Source organism: Strix aluco, chromosome 1 (assembly GCF_031877795.1).
Source record: "Strix aluco isolate bStrAlu1 chromosome 1, bStrAlu1.hap1, whole genome shotgun sequence".
Taxonomy (NCBI): Eukaryota; Metazoa; Chordata; class Aves; order Strigiformes; family Strigidae; genus Strix; species Strix aluco.
Window position 1 is genome coordinate 119,727,324 of NC_133931.1, and position 15,027 is coordinate 119,742,350.

Sequence of the window (15,027 nt, forward strand, 5' to 3'; positions counted from 1 at the left end):
CATAAATCCTTTTGGAAGTGCAAGACCCAAAACTAAAAAAGCAGATTTTACCTACAGCAACTCACAGGAAGGAAAACAGTAGATTAAAAGCCTTTAGCTAACACAACAAAAATGCAGACTTTGCAGGTTCTTTGCAGGTCAGGTACCATTGTACAGAAAAACAATAATGTACCAAGAATTTGGTGTCCCTTCCAGCAGTAACCTGTCACTAACTTGATGCTCAACCACTGTTTCCATGAGTACTTTCTGCTTGTGGGTACCCTCTCAGCAAACCATCACCATCCTGGAGAAGCTTCCTTGAGACAATAGTCACCTTCAGTATCAGAGAAATGGTGGAGGGGCAGCAGATAACAATAGGTACAAATAATACAAAAGAAACTTCCAGTGACTTAAGTCTTGGATAATATTCCCATTTTCTTACTGCTTCCCGGAAAGATACAGACTAATCCTCCTTCAGCGAGTTGCTCCTCTGCCCAGTTTGCATGCCACGCCAGCAGGCAGACTGCCTTCAGGTTCCTGAAAAGCCCACAGCACATGCAGTACTGAGATTCTCCAAAGGTTTCCTAGTGTGCCCTTGCATAATCCATTTGTTCCCCTCAGGAATAACATGCATAATGTGTGTCGGATTACTCATGATCAGCTTTGATCAAGCTTTAAGATAAAGCAATAGTTGCTTAGAAGTGTAGGCTTGAAAAATGCAACAAAGGTATAACAAAAGAAAGCAACAGCGTGCATTGTTAGAAGTCTATTTACAGCTTCTCAGGGTCTGCTTATGTCTTTGCATCATGAGCCAGCCCCACAGAAACCATCTTTAGTACAGATAGGGCCTGAAATCTTCCTAAACTTGCACCTCTCCTAGCTCAACTTCTAAGCCTGATTACTGCTGTCCCTTGGAGCAGCCACTCTGGACAGTCTAGGCCACCTCCCTTCTTGTCTACCTGCCCTTGTGCTGAGACATCACCAACTAAAATGGGGGACTTGGTGTTTTCCCTCCTGCCTATTGCTTTTCTGATCAATGCATGTTATTTCTTAAAGAGATCATGCTCTTGACTTCAGCTTAGTTTGTAATTAGGAGCAGCTTGTATACAGCTCTGCAGCTTGGCTAGCTGAAATAAATGAGGCAAGAAGAGTCAGAAGATCTAATGGGAAAGCTAAAATCATTCCTCTGTATGGGTGTCAGGAAAGAGAGTTGTGAGCTCACAGTTCACAACAAACCAATTTCCAGAAAGATTTCACTCTATACAGTCCAAGCACACCATCAAGGGGTCCTGCCGAACCACGGCGGCAGATACACGTGTCAGGAGCAGCAGCAGCATATCTGACAGTGCAAAATGGCCAGCCTGGCTTGCGTTTGCAGCCATGGGACACGCGCTGTAATGAAGATCTGCACTCATTTTCTATGAGTTTATTCATGTGACTAAAAGCTTTAATGTGCTTCTTTCACAGGTAGCTGTAAGGGCTCTGCGACAGTATTTGGCACTTTCATCTGTTCATCTGCAGCCAGAGCACTGCAGCCACCATTCACAGGGAACAGTGCTGCATTCTGAAGGATTCAGAGAAGAGCTGTGAGAGTATCCAAAAGACTGAAACTCACCTGATGGTGAGAGCGCCACAAAGCTCAGCCTGTTTCATTCAACGTGCTACAGAGACCTGAGCACAATCTCCAAGAGAGCAGTGGCAGGACAATAGAAGGCCTATCAAGCTACCAGAAAAATATATAATTTACCAGGTATGATCATTTATGCTTAGAAGTCTGGTGGATTGTGGTTCCTAGTAATGTTTAAATCAGGATGGGATGTTCTTCAAAGGGAACCATGGATTAGATTAAAGAAGATTCAAGGGCAGGCCAGCAGCATGCACAGTGCAGCGATCTGGTGCCCAGTGACAGGACCAGAGGCAATGGGCACAGACCGAAACATGGGAGGTTCCTTCTGAATATCAGAAAACACTTTTTCGCTGTGAGGGTGAGCGAGCACTGGCTCAGGTTGCCCAGGGAGGTTGTGGAGTCTCCATCCTTGGAGACCTATGTGCTCCTAGGCAACCTACTCTAGGGGTTGCACCAGATGACCTCCAGAGGTCCCTTCCAACCTCAATCATTCTGTGATCTTTCCTGGCTTTAGGTTCTACAGACGGAACTCAGAGTAGGTTATCATTCAATACTCAGTTTCTTTAATTTCTTATTTTTGTGAAATCAGCAGCGATACTGATTCCCAGCATACTAACATGCGTAACAGAGAGCAGGATTTCATTCTGAATAGGTTCCGGTCCAGCTGCTGATTACCTTCCAAAAATCACTATTCCAAGCACATGCTGTTATTGATTAAGGCTTGAACACGTTCTAAATAAGTGTGGATGAATCCAGGGCACTTTGTGGACAAGTTAGTATTATCTAATTACAATTATCCCACACATACCTGGTACTGAGCTTTAGCAATCAACACTATGGTTTCATTTTCTGTAAACATTCCTATGTAGTTAATATAGTGTAAAACTATTTTGTGCCACAAAAAAATTATGTGTAAGCTATACTAGAAAAGCAGAAGGAAATTGTACTAGCGTGTTGCCTATGTTGACATACATGGATTTTGCTTTCCACATATGACCAACTTATTTGAAAATTAATGTATACATCTGCAAAATAAACTTTCTTACACTGAGTAAAGATTAAGGTTAAAAATTAATTACTCTGAAAACAACACTATCAAAACTAGCTTCTTTAGCACTTATTTACTCAGAACTTAAGTTCTTTTTATGCATTCCTGGTGTGTTTGTAAGGTTGATCTTAGCTACAAATCCTCTCATGACGAACCTGGTTAAAAGTTAAATATGGTTTGAGACCAGCACAGAATATAAATACACATTTGCTGATATCAATCCTAACTTTGTCTCATTTCATTAAGTTCTTTACAGCTTAAGGATTTCCCATGTTTAAAGTGCCATTTTGCTTAACACTGAGGGAGGAAGGTGGTCCTGGTCTAAGGTCAACAGGAGCAGAGTCATGTGAAGACAGAGGGACAGGAGCAGCTATTTGTCAAAAGAAGAAACCCACATCCCTGGGGAAGGGATTTTACTGCATTTGAATTCACTAAGAACTGAAGCCAGGAGCAGCTTTCAGAAGCAAGAGCCGATCTGTGGAAGGCCTGGGAGCTCTTGCTGGTCTTTAGGAGGGAAAGACAAGGAAGGAGAGGTGGTGGGGTGGCGCTGTATGTTAAGGACTGTTATGATTGCTTTGAGTACAAGTGTAGTGAAGACAGGGTGGAGTGTCTTTGCATTAGAATCAGAGGGAAGGCCAACAGGGCAGATGTTGTAGTAGGAGTCTACTATAGGCCACCCAACCAGGACAGAGAGGTGAATGAAATATTCTACGGGTACTTAGGAGAAATCTCACGATTGCTTGCCCTTATTCTGTGGGAGACTTTAATGGAAATACAATGCAGCAGAGTGGGACCAGTCCCAGAGATTCCTGGAATGTGTGGGAGACAACTTCCTGACACAGCTAGTGAGTGAACCGACCAGAGAAGGTGCCCTGCTAGACCTCCTCTTTGTGAACAGAGAAGGTCTGGTGGATGATGTGGCAGTTAGAGGCCAACTAGGGCACAGTGATCATGAAATAATAGAGTTCTCTATTCTTAGAGAGGCCAGGAGAGGGGGCAGAAGAACTGACATCCTGGACTTCCAAAGGGCTGACTTTGTCTTGTTTAGGCACCTGCTTGACAGGATCCCTTGGGAGACAATCCTGAAGGGTATAGGGGTCCAGGAAGGCTGGGCACTCTTTAAGAAGGAAGTGTTAATGGCTCAGGAGCAGGCGGTCCCCAGGTGCTATAAGAGAAGCCAGCGACAGAGAAGACCACCCTGGCTGAACAGGGAACTTTGGCTGCAACTCAGGGAGAAAGGGAGAGTTTATGGCCTTTAGAACAATGGGCTAGCAACTCACAGTGATTACAAAGATGCTGTGAGGCTATGCAGGGTGGAAATCAGGAGGTCTAAAGCCCAGCTAGAAATTATTCTGGCTTCAGCAATCAAGGATAACAAGAAATGTTTCTATAAGTATGTGAGCAGCAAAAGAAAGACCAGGGAGAGTCTCCATCCCGTTAGATGCAGGAGGAAACATGGCAACAAGTGATGAGGAAAAGGCTGAGGTGCTTAATGCCTTCTTTGCCTCAGTCTTTCATAACAAGACTAGTTGTACTGAGGGAATCCAGCCTCCTCAGCCAGAAGACAGAGACTGGGAGAACGACCCCCCCACAATCCAGGAGGAGACAGTCAGTGACCTACTGCATCACATTGACACACACAAGTCTGTGGGACCGGGTGGGATACACCCGAGGGTGCTGAAGGAGCTGGCTGGGGTGCTCGCCAAGCCACTTTCCATCATTTACCAGCAGTCCTGGCTGACTGGGGAGGTCCCGACAGATTGGAAATTGGCCAATGTGATGCCCATATATAAGAAGGGTCAGAAGGATGATCCAGGAAATTACAGGCCTGTCAGCTTGACTTCAGTGCCCGGGAAGCTGATGGAGCAGCTCATCCTGAGTACCATCACACAACACGTGCGGGACAACCAGATGATCAGGCCCAGTCAGAGCGGGTTTATGAAAGGCAGGTCCTGCTTGACAAACCTGATCTCCTTCTACGACAGGGTGACCTGCTTATTGGATGAGGGAAAGGCTGTGAATGTTTTCTACCTTGACTTCAGTAAGGCCTTTGACACCGTTTCCCACAGCATTCTCCTGGCGAAACTGGCTGCTCGTGGCTTAGATGGGCACACGCTTCACTGGGTAAAAAACTGTCTGGATGGCCGGGCCCAGAGAGTTGTGGTGAATGGAGTTAAATCCAGTTGGTGGCCAGTCATGAGTGGTGTCCTCCAGGGCTTGGTTTTGGGACCACTCCTGTTTAACATCTTTATTGATGACCTAGACAAGGGGATTGAGTGCACCCTCAGTAAGTTTGCAGACGACACCAAGTTGGGTGAGAGTGTTGATCTGCTCGAGGGTAGGGAGGCTCTGCAGAGAGACCTGGACAGGCTGGAGCGATGGGCTAAGGCCAACTGTAGGAGTTTCAATAAGGCCAAATGCCGGGTGCTGCACTTCGGCCACAACAACCCCCAGCAGCGCTACAGGCTTGGGGAGGAGTGGCTGGAGAGCTGCCAGTCAGAGAGGGACCTGGGGGTGTTGATTGACAGCCGGCTGAACATGAGCCAGCAGTGTGCCCAGGTGGCCAAGAAGGCCAATGGCATCCTGGCTTGCATCAGAAATAGCGTGGCCAGCAGGGACAGGGAAGTGATCTTACCCCTGTACTCGGCACTGGTAAGGCCACACCTCGATTACTGTGTTCAGTTTTGGGCCCCTCACTACAAAAAGGACATTGAATTACTCGAGCGTGTCCAGAGAAGGACAACGAAGCTGGTGAAGGGTCTGGAGCACATGTCGTACGAGGAGCGGCTGAGGGAACTGGGGGTGTTTAGTCTGGAGAAGAGGAGGCTGAGGGGAGACCTCATCGCCCTCTACAACTACCTGAAAGGAGGTTGCAGAGAGCTGGGGATGAGTCTCTTTAATGAAGTAATAAGCGATAGGACAAGAGGGAATGGCCTCAAGCTGCGCCAGGGAAGGTTTAGACTAGATGTCAGGAAGTATTTCTTTCCAGAACGGGTTATTAGGCAGTGTAATGGATTGCCCAGGGAGGTGGTGGAGTCCCCATCCCTGGAGGTGTTTAAGAGTGGGGTCGACACAGCGCTGAGGGATATGGTGTAGTTGGGAACTGTCGGTGTTAGGTTAATGGTTGGACTGGATGATCTTCAAGGTCTTTTCCAACCTAGATGATTCTGGATTCTGTGATTCTGTGAAGTCAGTTTTGATTTGCAAGAGTGAATTATACTATAAAATTAGCATAGCAGTGAGATAGATAGAAAATACTTTAACTGGAGTCACCTTCCCAAGAACACTAAACCCTTGGCTGGCCTTGGCAGCTGATATCCCTCTGTGTCTCAGTGCACAATCACTACATAAGCAATGGAGAAACCTTGCATTTTGAACTTCAAGATGAAAGCAATCCTTATTTACAGTTACACCCAGTGCCCATTGTGTACAGGAAGAGCATGATTATAAAAATACAGTTAGGACAAGTCTTACAAGTCTTCCCTACCTGACTGTAGCAGGATACATCTTGCCTTCATTGGATTAGATCAACTGCAGCAATGCCCCTGCAGTGATGCAGAGCAGACCATACCTTTTTAAAGTTTGTGCAGACTAGAGCTGTCACTTCTGGGGGCAGAGTCAGGGTCTTGGGAGCTCTGATGAGCCTCTTTAGATCCTTCCAGGACCTGAAGTCTCAGAGGACAATTCCCCTCTCAGTCAGGGCACTTTCCACTGAAACACAAGCAACATCTGTTTTTACACCAGATAGTTTTGATAGACAATGTCTTATAGGATGAAAAAAAAGATTTTCTTGGTTAGTAATTGTCATTCTTTGAGACACAGGGCTTGGTTTGCCTGATTGAACAGCACATCTTGTCCCATGTGACACTCTCAGATATTCCCAAGATTATCCACACCAGGCTGACAGATGTGACACACAATCTGTAGGAGACCTGTGCTGTTCTGGAGTGGCAGCTGGAGGCCAGGCTGGCTGCCCTAAGACATTTCTCCTGACACATTATGCGGTGCCTGTCTGAACACCCACTAACCACCCTTCTCCCCTCACTCCTGTGGGTGCTGGCTGAGGCAGTGGATGGCTCGGGCATCACTCCACGCCGTATGGCCGTGAGCAGGACAGAGCCTGAGTGTGCCTGCAAGTGCGAGGTAAGGTAGAAGAGGATGCAGCCGGAGAGTCTGTGATATCTGCATCACAGATGGATGTTCATCTACAGCCTGAATATACATATGGGTGATACACCTCATGAGCGACAGCTACTGGTAAGTAAGTAATGTTTCTTTGCTCCACTGATCAGAGGAGTCTGTCTCTGCACTAACAAGCTCTTGCACCAAATTCAAAACCCTCAGTTTTGAAGCCTTGAGGCTAAGCTGCAGCCCACAGCTGTAAGTTCAGAGCAAAAAAACATTCTTTTCTCTTGAAAATATACATACAGTCAGCAAAAGGACGATTCCAGATAAGAGGAAAGTAGATCCAACTTGGGAGGCTGGACAGTAGTCATCATAGCTAGAGCAGAAGACAACCTCATAGTTCTTCAATCAGTCTGAGGCACACATTAAAGGCTGCAGTGAATCCTCCCATTTCTGGCCAACACTTCTGTAATGCATTTGGATTTTTCTAGTCCCTCCTCCAAAGGCAACGTATAGTTTTGCAATATTTTTAAGTAGCATCAAGGACATAATGTTCCAGTTCCGCATCCCTGATGTATCAATTAACTTGAGTGACTTGAAAAGCTTACCTTGAAGTTGTGCACATAATGTTGACATTAAAAAAGAAAATGTTGCCAACATTTGTTAAAGTGCCAAAATGAAAGTGCTCTGTTCAGGCTCACCCCAACCACCTCATTGTTCCCATCCTATCTCACAGGATAATCAGAAAGTGTCTGGGTGATTCTCCACCCTTTCCTCATTTTCTCTGCAGGGAAGCATGAGATCAGCAGCTTTCTCCTTTTGTTAATCTTTGTCCTTTTCATGACTGCTATCTGTTTTTATTTATTAGAATTTATTTTCTTAAATAGAAAAAAAATTATGGGGTATAATGCAGGTATTCCTGCAGCCTAGGAAATCTGTCTCTTGAGACCCCCTATAGCCAGGTCTACTCTACAGAAGCATTTAGAGCACTTAAATTTTAGGTTTCTGCTCTGAATTTGTGCTATAGAAATTTCCTCCTGACTGTACAGGCAGCACAGGGAGATTAACATGGCTGGTCTAGAAAAGGTCTTTGTGAATACTACTGTAGTGATTAACTACAGATGTAGGTTTATAATTGCTAATTTGGTATTCCAGTATTTAGTGATGTCTCAGGAAGTAGGAGGTGTTAGTGGTATAGAAATGTTTACACGTAGCTCCCAGCTAGGAGCTAGGCAAACATTCAAAGATCCAAGTCTATTAGTGCCAGGAAATAAATTCCCTGCTTATAAATATAAGAAACACAAATACCAACCAAAAGCAAGATTTCTGTGGTCTACAAGATTTAAGAGATATTTTAACAAAATAAGAAGCACAGTCAGGATAACTACATCATTAGTTGCTCACTGTAACTATTGGGACTATTACCTATTTTAGAGTTTGGTCACCATTCCAAGTCAACTTCTTTTAATCTGTAAAGTTTCTGGCAATGTCAGATGACAAGACACATATATTTATTTCCTCACGTAAAATCAGAAATTATATATTTACCTATCAAAACCACAAATATTACCCATAAACTAACCCTTGTTGATGCAGAATTCCTTTTGGTAAATATTCCTGTGCTTTACTCATGCTAATTCTGCTGTCTCAGTTATCAATCCCTTGCTTTCCCAGCTGTATAGCAAATGCGATAATGGCATAAACTAAATGGGATAAGAGCTTCTGGCCACAAGCTAATTCACACTGTTCAAGGCAAGACAGGCCAACAAGAAAAGTGCCTGAAGTGAGGCATGGGTAGCCACTGTTCTGGTAGTACAATGTGTACTTTTAACTACTGGCAGAAAAACAAAATGAAAGAACTTGAGTTCAAATCAATCCCCAGCCATAAATACCAGGCACTGACTTTAACAACACTTCTTTGGTACATCTAACGGCAGAATGACATAGAGGGTGATTATGATTCATTTTTTCAGCCTCAGAGGTATCTGTCATTGCTACCCTCATTGTCTTGTTTCATGGATTTCCATTATTTTTTATCTTGTTTCCAAGCATTTTCTGGAGAGAAATTACTATTATTCTCTCAAAACTGCTAAGGGATACAGCCTGCATATGCAGAGTAATCGGAAGAGATTAGAAAAGAATACAAATTTCCAACTGTTAAACTTTTCTGTGTTCATCTTTTCATCTGTACTTGGTTCTACCATGACAGCTGGCTTCCATTCTTCCACATTTTATACTCCTTCCTTTCCTCCCTGGTAGATAGCTACTCTCCACATGGGGATTTAAGACGAAAGGGAAGGAAGGCAAGCTTTCCACCCTCTGGTACCCCAAGGGTTCCTGTAACGAGCAGGCAAGTTGTGTTCTACACAGCAGTGCCCAGGACTCTCTGTCTATGGCTTTAGTGGATTTCAGTTGCATGCCATGAGGAATTACCCTAATCTTCAGGTACATGTAGCAGAGGTAATTCACCTTTTAATCCATATTTAGCAAAAGCCTTTCAATATACCTCTATAGGGCAGCTGAATACCTTTAGCATTTTAGTATCAAATACTACAGTGGGTAAAGAGTAGAAGTACACTGGGTTTAGAGTGCAGGTATTATGCATGGTACTGATTTCTCTCTGTATATTACTGTCTTGAATTGTGATTGGGTTACAGAGAAGAACTGTAAGCAAAATGTCAAACAGTAAGGAATAAATTAGTGACCTCTAGATAAAAGCTAATTTAGTCTAGTATGATCATGTCAAACACAATCTCATAGGACATAAGTCTTGCTAGAGAAAAGAATAAGAGACATACTTCACCTCTGTGAAAATTCTCCCCCTCATATACCTTAATGAGGCAAAGTAACATGATAAAGGACAAGAACAGTTGGTATACAATAAAAAAAAATCAGAGCATCAGCATCTGTTGCTATATAACTTCTACTGAATTCACAGTGTGTTCTGCATGAGTTTCTGATATAACTTCAAGTTCCTTTAGACATTTACCCTACCTACTCTGAAACTAATCAATTAGCTCTGTAACCCTTCTGGTCAGTATTTCTTCCTTTGACTATTTTCCCACAGAAATGTTCACTGGATACAATGTGGCTGTAAGATTTAGGGAACATCCCTCAGATGCAGAGTACCTGATCAATTTGATATGCATCAATTAATAATTATATCAAATTAGGGCCAGATTTTCAAATTCTAGATCCAGTTTATATGTGGTTATCTACCAAAGCAAATTAGGCCTTTATATGTCTAAGCATCTAATTTGTGTATGTAATCAAATATGTACATATTCATGGCCTCAAATGCATTTCCTTTCCCATTCTGATGATATATGGGAGACTGAATTTGTTTCTGGTTGAAAATTTCACCCTTTGTTTTGGTCATTTAAACACATCTAGGGTAGTTGTAGCAGATGTGATATTGCAGCTTGATATTAACCAATTCTACTTCAACCTTACCCAGCACTTCCAAATACATGATCTTTGTTCAGGTCCCTGCAACTCCAACCATTTGGAATGATGATGATGATCATGGAGCAGAGTTTCCAAACACGTTAGTACAGCTCAGCATGTTCATCTCAGCCAGGGCCTGAAGAGCGGCTGCTGTGGTCCTCACCCCAGACTGGAAAGCACAGGAGACTGCTGTCTCAGATCAGCCCAAATCAGCAGATGTGCAGGGCACAAGGCAGCTGAGGGATGAGGTGAGATGTTTTTGTGATCAAGGCAATTAAACACCTCTCTGGAGAACTGAATCCTGTCATCACATTTGCCACATACGTCCTTTTGCTGCAATTCAAGTCATTTAAAACAGATGTTTCAGATGTGTGGACAGGGCAATATTTCAAAGGCCAACTCGAACCTAGGGAGTTTCTTCCAGCAGCCTCTTTGGTCATAGAGAAGGACAGACTCCTCCAGAGGTGATCTGAAATCTCAAGTTAGACACTGGTCCCACCAGTATTTCTTAGTGTGGACTGTGAATATCTAAATGTGGTCTGAAAAATAAATTAAATAAATTTTAAATTCACAAATATCCTCAAACGCACACAAACAAGTAATGGGGAGAGACATTGAGAGTTTGACCTCAGTTTTATTAACTGAAAGTGACAGCCAGTGTCAATACTACATAACACAGATATTCCTGAAAAGTTAATGGGGGAGCCTCCAATTTTTTTTTTTTTAAGTGAGAAACATTATTTATAGGAGCTCATCTCTTGGGATAAAATTAACTGTTGTGAGTCCTTGTAATGGTATACACCTTACTGTTTGAGTGTCTGACTTAGGACATTGCATCTACAGAATTTTAAATATTCACAACTAAATTAAGAAGATCAGCGCTTCAAATGAAATCTAAAGATCTTAAAAATAAATACAAATAATATATATTACACATAGAAAACAATATTTGATGTCAAGAACTCTGAGAAGATGGATTTTCAGATTGTGCCCTCCAAATTAGCAGACACTTCATTATCTCTTCATGAATTTATCTCTTCTGCCCCCAGATAATACTCATAAAATAGAATAGAATCAAATCATAGAATAGTTAGTTTAGGTTGAAAGGGACTTTTAAAGGTCATCTAGTCCAACCCCCCCGGCCATAAGCAGAAACAACTTCCACTAGATCAGGTTGCTCAGAGCCCCGTCCAACCTGGCCTTGAATGTTCCCAGGGATGGGGCATCTACCACATCTCCAGGCAACCTGTTCCAGTGATTCCACCACCCTCATCATAAAAAATTTCTTCCTTGTATCTAATCTAAATCTACACTCTTCTAGTTTAAAACCATTACCCCTTGTCCTATCACAACAGGCCCTACTAAATCCTCCATCTCTTAGGGTTTGTAGCAGTGCAAATGAAATATTCCCTGTGTTTTCTCAAGCAACAAAGCTCAGTGTACAACACTTGAATGTGATTTTTGCTGACTCCCTCTTGCAGAGGAACTGGATGAAGCATCGTGCTCTCTGCTTATTTAGAGCTGCAGATCAGCCCATTCCAGGCACAGACCCAGTAATAACTTAAAACAGTATTTCAAAAAAAAAAAAAAAATCCAAAGAAAAGCAGAATGAGAAAAACAAACAACAAAAAGCAAGGTAGGGAGCAGGAGCAAAGTCTGAAAGCAAAATAAACTTCAAGCCCAAGAGGCTGAGGAGAGTTACACAGGCATTCACTTCCACCAGTCCAGCCTCGGCAGCAAGGAAAGGGGAAGCAAAAAAGGGGGTTAGCATCCATATCCCCCTCTTGCTGAGCACAGGGGATAAGCATTGATTTCTGGGACCACCATGAGACCACCAGCTCACACAGATGTGCAGGGTTGTGCTGAGGAGCTTCTCCCTGCTCTGGAGCAGCCCACAATTAACATGGCACAAGGGATGGTGCTTCCTGACACAGCTCTCCTGGCTTCTGCTGCACCTCCATGGCCAAATATGCAATGGCCTTTGCCTTTTCTGATGCAGACAGGATTGTATTTCTATATCTGAAAAACAACTGATGTGACAGGGCTCACCATGACTCTCTAGCAAAGGAACTGCATTGTACAATAAAATCGGGGTAGTTGGAAAAAACAGGCATGACTTAGACATTTCAGAGCTACACACATATAAATGATTAAATATAATAATAGTAATATAAACATGTTTAAATTTGAGTTATTCTTTGTTCCTATATTCACAAGTTAATATCTTCTTATAATACTTAGTAATACTTGCTGCCCACTTTGGAAAAAAAAGCTTTCTTAACCTACTTTACCCATTTAGCTGTCATAGTCTTCTAGTGCCCTGTAATTACAAATGTTCTTAGTCCTGAAAGTGCGCCATCACTGCTTTTAATTTTGCCTCATCCCTTACTGTGTTGTGCTCAAATCACAGTTGAATAATTGGTCTCAGTACCGAACATGAAAAACAGAATCTTAGGGAAAGCAAATTAATGCATCCGCTATTGCAGGTACAGTCTGCTGATGAAATTATGGACTAGAAGCTCATGTCCTTGTAGCTAACCTTAACCATCAACATAAAGGTTCATTAAAGAAGAGGGCATAAATTCGGCTTTTTACTCAGCTGAATCTGTAGCTTTGAACAAATTATTTCCAAAACTGATTCCTTTGACTGCAAAAGTGAAAGGTAACTGAAAAAGCATTCAGAAAACAAGATATATTTTAATTGTCAAATTAGGAAGCTAATCATTAGTATTTAAGCTTAGTGGGGCAGATATTGCTCTCACAGAGATCTATAAAATTATTAAATTAATTTGGTGAAGCTGAATCAGCTCAGAAACTAGAAGTTTCCATACAAGTTTAAATATTTTTTATAAAAGTTTATTATATTTATAATATAATATCTATAATATTTATACAATATAATATAATATATTATATGTTTCTATAAAAGATATAATATTTATGTAATAAGTATATGCTTAATATATTAAATAAAAATCTCTAATTATATATTGTATATTAACAATATTATATGAATGGTAATATAATTTCTCAGCTATTTTAAGAAGTATGCTTTGCTTGGATGAAGACTATCTCTGTAACGTGCATCTGACCGTGTAACATACAAAGGAAATGCTGACCTGACTGCAGGGTTCACTTTCATTTAGGGGAAGCTGAGTAGGTCTCTTCAGTGGGAGACCATAAAGCACACTCAAAAACCCAGGTTCCCTTCTTTTCTCCTTTTAAGTCCTCACAAGAGAAACATACTGTCTTAGGAAATAACACATTCACTAGGTCTCAGTAGATAAGTACAGCTGTGAAGGGAACAACTTAGTACCACCAGAAAAGGAAGGATTAATTTAGGGGCATGGAAGGCCCCACAGTGGTGGTTCAGGCTGCAGTAGGTGCAAAACAGTCAAAAGTTTCTTGTAGGCAAAAGAGAGGATTTCTCAATCACTGGATCAAAACCACTCTGGCCACTGTCACTGAAGTTAATTACCCGTACTGTTTACAGCAATGTGGTTTTTACTGGAACTTCAGATGTAAATGCTAGTGCCTGTCTATCTGAGAAGCAGACCTTTGAAAATGCTGGTTGTAAATAATCTTGGTAAGACTTTAAAGCAAGTTTCACTGAATGTATTATCTACAATCTTAACAGTCTGGCCCTGACGGATGCAGTCAAAGAGAACAACCCTTCTTAGGTAAAATTAATGCTCTACAGGACATGAGCACAAGGTCCAGGGGTCAGAACAAAACACGGTGCCTGAGAAAGTGGTTAGTCACCATACAAATCTGAGATTATGTCATATATGCAAATAGACCAGGATCATGGCTTTTTCATGGCAATAGAGCGAATTGGTGCACTAGATTTCCACTCTGCAGACACCAACAACCATACTGCCAACTATATCCCAGCATTGCAGCATCAGATACCATGGTCCGGTTTCTTGAGAGTGTGTTAGAAATCATGCTTTCTAAATTCACCTTCTCTTTTATTAAGCTTATGGGATAAACTCAGTTTTTATCATCAAAGTCTTTAAGTTGAAAAAAGAAACAATTGGTTTAATGTGTTTGTATAATTAAGACTATGGGTAAAATGGCATCAAATCACCTAAACAAATGCACTTCCATGTTCAATAATATTTTCTAAGCATAAAGATGGCATCATCTTAGGAGCAATATTAGTTTTAGAGATGTGTATTTCATAAGGCTTGAAAGTTTTCATTCTGTTTATAATTGAGCATTTCGGTGTGATAATCCTCTCTCTTAAAGTATACATATACACAGGTAAAGTAAACCAGCCACATCAAAAATCAGAATAGAGATAATACAGCATAGCTAAATCTGAAGTTTGGCATCTCTTGTGAGTTCAAAGCTTGTTTTATTCTTCAAAGTATTTAGTTTGTGGTGCATTGATGTCATGAGTAGAGCTGGCATAACTTTCAGTTCCAAAAAATGCCCGATTTAAAGCTTAAAACTTTTGGATCTTTACTATAGGTATAGTTGTTGCTTTAGTGTAGGAGATGATTGTCACATAGAGTTGGAAACACTGGTATGTTTTAATATTTAGTTGGCAATATGGTCCAAAGGCAGAATTTCAGAAGAAAAACTTCCTGAGTTTTGTCTGACTTAACATTTTGCTTGTGCTGTAGAGATAATCAGTATCATTTGTATCTTTGAAAGTAAAGCATATGCTAAGGCTCAGGAAGGGCATTAATGTTGTGCCCTTCAAGAAATCATATATTCCACTCTTTAATTCCACGAACAGCCTCCTTATTTGTATGAGCTGGCAGGAGGGGACTAATGCACCAGCAAATACTTC